Source organism: Oreochromis niloticus, linkage group LG4, assembly GCF_001858045.2.
Source record: "Oreochromis niloticus isolate F11D_XX linkage group LG4, O_niloticus_UMD_NMBU, whole genome shotgun sequence".
Taxonomy (NCBI): domain Eukaryota; kingdom Metazoa; phylum Chordata; class Actinopteri; order Cichliformes; family Cichlidae; genus Oreochromis; species Oreochromis niloticus.
The window spans coordinates 1118789-1122706 of NC_031969.2; positions in this window are offsets into that span (position 1 = coordinate 1118789).

Sequence of the window (3918 nt, forward strand, 5' to 3'; positions counted from 1 at the left end):
ATTTGTACTAAATCATAGTACTTGTGCCAAATCATAATATTTCTGTTATGTTATAGTATTACTATTAAGTCGTAGAATTTCTGTTATGTTGTAGTATATGTGCTGAATATAGTATATCTGCCAAATCATAGTATTTATACCAAATCATAGTATTTGTGCTAAAACATAGTATTTCTACCATATTATAGTATTTGCTTAAAAACATAGAATGTCTTCACAACCATCGTATATCTGTTACGTTATAGTAGTACTACTAAGGCATAGTATTTCTGCCAAATCAAAGTACTTCTGCTAAATCGTAATATTTTTGCCAAATTACAGTATTTCTGCTAAAAAGCAGAAATAGTACCTTTTAGCAGAAGTTTCTGCCAAATCATAGTACTTTTGCAGAAACATAGTATTTCTGGTAAATCATAGTATTTGTACGAAATCATAGTATTTTTGCCAAATCATAGTATTTGTTTCACATCATAGTATTCGAACCAAATCATGGTATTTGTGACCAAGCATCGTATTTTTACAAAGTAATAGTATTTCGCTAAATCATAGTATTTCAGTCAAATCTCAGTAGTTGTGCTAAAAAGCAGTATTATTGCCAAATCACAGTATTTGTACCCAATCATAGTATTTCTGCTAAATCATAGCATTTGTGCCAAATCATAGTATGTCTGCAAAATCGAAGTATAACAGTTATGTTATAGTATTACTACTAAGTCCTAGTATTTCTGCTTTGCCACAGTATTTGTGCTAAAACGTAATATTTCTGCCAAATCATAATATTGCTGCTATTTCATAGTATTTGAGTGAGATTAGTGTTTCTGCAAAAACATAGTATTTCTAATCAATTATAGTATTTGTTCCAAAGTTTAGTATTTCTGCTAAATCATATTATCTCTGCTAAATCATAGTATCTGCCAAATCCTAGTAATTTTGCTCATTGAATTTCTGCTCTGCCGTAGTACTTTTTGCTTGATTATAGTATTTCTACCAAGTCCCAGTATTTCTGTTAAATCATAAATAATGTTTTAGCACAAATTGTATGATTTGGCTCAAATACTATGATTTGGCAGAATTTTCTATGTTTCAGCACAAATGCTCTGATTTGGCAGAAAAAATATTATTTAGTATAAATACTACGTTTTAGCAGAAATACTATGTTTTAGCACAGATTTAGCTAAATACTGATTTGTCACAAATGCTATGATTTGGTACAAATACTGTGATTTGGCACAAACACTGTGATTTACCAGAAATACTGTGATTTGGCAGAAATAATATCAATTGGTTCAAATATTCAATTCAATTCAATTCAATTCAATTTTATTTATATAGCGCCAAATCACAACAAAAGTCGCCTCAAGGCGCTTTATATTGTACAATAGATCGCACAATAATAAATACAGAGAAAACCCCAACAATCATATCATATGACCCCCTATGAGTAAGCACTTTGGCGACAGTGGGAAGGAAAAACTCCCTTTTAACAGGAAGAAACCTCCGGCAGAACCAGGCTCAGGGAGGGGCGGCCATCTGCTGCGACCGGTTGGGGTGAAGAAGGAAAACAGGATGAAAGAAATGCTGTGGAAGAGAGACAGAAATTAATAACAGATATGATTCGATCCAGAGAGGTCTATTAACACATAGTGAGTGGCTGGAAAGGAAAAACTCAATGCATCATGGGAATCCCCGGCAGCCTACGTCTATTGCAGCATAACTAAGGGAGGATTCAGGGTCACCTGGTCCAGCCCTAACTATATGCTTTAGCAAAAAGGAAAGTTTTAAGCCTAATCTTGAAAGTAGAGATAGTGTCTGTCTCCCGAATCCAAACTGGAAGCTGGTTCCACAGAAGAGGGGCCTGAAAACTGAAGGCTCTGCCTCCCATTCTACTTTTAAATACTCTAGGAACAACAAGTAGGCCTGCAGAGCGAGAGCGAAGTGCTCTAATAGGGTGATATGGTACCACAAGGTCATTAAGATAAGATGGGGCCTGATTATTTAAGACCTTGTATGTGAGGAGCAGGATTTTGAATTCAATTCTGGATTTAACAGGAAGCCAATGAAGGGAAGCCAAAACAGGAGAAATATGTTCTCTCTTCCTAGTCCCTGTCAGTACCCTTGCTGCAGCATTTTGGATTAGCTGAAGGCTTTTCAGGGAGTTTTTAGGACATCCTGATAATAAAGAATTACAGTAGTCCAGCCTGGAAGTAATAAATGCATGAACTAGTTTTTCAGCATCACTCTGAGACAGGATATTTCTAATTTTAGAGATGTTGCGCAAATGGAAGAAAGCAGTCTTACATATTTGTTTAATATGTGCGTTAAAGGACATGTCCTGGTCAAAAACGACTCCAAGGTTCCTCACAGTGTTATTGGAGGCCAAGGTAATGCCATCCAGAGTAAGAATCTGGTTGGATACCATATTTCTAAGATTTTCAGGGCCGAGTACAATAACCTCAGTTTGATCTGAATTAAGAAGCAGAAAGTTAGCGGCCATCCAGGTCTTTATGTCTTTAAGACATTCCTGCAGTTTAACTAATTGGTCTGTGATACCTGGCTTCATGGATAGATAGAGCTGCGTGTCATCTGCATAGCAGTGAAAATTTATGCTATGTCTTCTAATGATGCTGCCTAAGGGAAGCATGTATAATGTAAATAGAATTGGTCCTAGCACTGAACCCTGTGGAACACCATAATTGACCTTAGTGTGTGAAGAGGACTCTCCATTTACTTGAACAAATTGGAGTCTATTAGATAGATATGATACAAACCACTGCAGCGCAGTACCTGTAATACCTACAGCATGTTCTAATCGCTCTAATAGGATATTATGATCAACAGTATCGAACGCAGCACTAAGGTCTAGCAGGACAAGCACAGAGATGAGTCCACTGTCAGAGGCCATAAGAAGATCATTTGTAACCTTCACTAAAGCTGTTTCTGTGCTGTGATGAGCTCTGAAACCTGACTGAAACTCTTCAAATAAGCCATTCCTCTGCAGATGATCTGTTAGCTGTTTGACAACTACTCTTTCAAGGATTTTTGATATAAAAGGAAGGTTGGAGATTGGCCTGATATTATGATTTGGTAGATGAAATATTATGATTGTTATGATTCGTCACCCCTTTTCAGCAAAATTTTCAGTTTTTTTACCCCTTTTCAGCACAAATTCCAGCTTTTTTGGCTGTTTTCAGAAAAAAAAAATCTTTTCAGCAGAAATTCTGCTAATTCACCTCTTTTCAGCACAACGTTCTGCAACTTTACCTCTTTTCAGCAGAAATTCTGCTGATTCACCTCTTTTCTGCAAAATTTTCAGCCTTTCACCTCTTATCAGCACAATTCTCAGCAGCTTCTGCTCATTTGAGCAAAATTGTCAGTCTCTCCACCTCTTCTTTGTGAGAATGAGTTTGACTCATTGATAGTGACTTTGGCTCAGTGAGATGAGTAGCTGCCTTAAAACTAAGAGGGCCAGGTTGGAATCCTGCTCATGGCAACATTTTTTTTTCACCACTTTTCAGCAAAAATTTCTCTGTCTTTACCCCTTTCAGTAGAATTTTTGGCTTTTCACCACTTTTCAGCAAAAAAATTCTGCTTCTTCACCTGTTTTCAGCAGAATTTTCAGTTTCTTCACCGCCATATAACTTTTTGCAAGTTTTCAACTTTTTCAGCTTTTTCAGCAGGCAACTTCAGCGTTAAGGCATCCACACAGCATTTTCGCAGGAAATGCAAATTTTTCTAGTTCTAGTTCCTTCCGTACGTTATTCGCCGTGGATCTACTCCCTCAGTTTTCAGCCGATTTACTCAGTTCAAACTCTAAACTGTTCTGCTCTTTCTGCTAATGATGGCTATGACTTTTGGTGTTTATTACTATTATACTTTTTAAAATATTACACTTTTTTCCTTTAATTTGTCCTATTGAAA